This window comes from Sinocyclocheilus grahami, unplaced genomic scaffold (genome assembly GCF_001515645.1).
Source record: "Sinocyclocheilus grahami isolate Dianchi unplaced genomic scaffold, SAMN03320097.WGS_v1.1 scaffold346.1, whole genome shotgun sequence".
Taxonomy (NCBI): domain Eukaryota; kingdom Metazoa; phylum Chordata; class Actinopteri; order Cypriniformes; family Cyprinidae; genus Sinocyclocheilus; species Sinocyclocheilus grahami.
The window spans coordinates 2,271,311-2,271,835 of record NW_015505525.1 but is presented as its reverse complement, the minus strand read 5'-3'; positions in this window follow the sequence as shown (position 1 = coordinate 2,271,835).

Here is a 525-nt window from a genome sequence, read left to right as displayed (position 1 = left end):
GGAGCTGGGGATTGTGGGTTCAAGTCCCACCTGGGTCATCGTTCACGGCATGTGTTTAAATTGGCTGAACAAGATATGGTTGGCTGCGCAAGAAATGCTGGGATGATAAGTTTAAAGTGGCACAATAGACACGACAACAAAACATGAGAACTAGCATAGAGTTAGAATTAGCATAGAGCATAGCATACCATAGAAACAGCAAAGCATAGGTTCAATCAGAGAAGGATCAATCAGAGAAGAGGCCCAGTGGCATCATGAGCTGTTTTCTGAAATCTCTATCAGTTTATCACTATTACCATGGCAATGAAACATGAGAATTAGCATATAACTGGAAATTTTCTGAAAGAGCTATCAGTTTATCTTGCATCAGACTGTCTGTGAATGTCTCTGGGTTAACCCCAAGTGGGCCCAGTGGGTTAATGGATAAGGCATCAGCCTCCGGAGCTGGGGATTGTGGGTTCAAGTCCCACCTGGTTCATGTTTGAGGGGTTTCATTTAAATTGGCTTTGCAAGAAAATCAAGGCT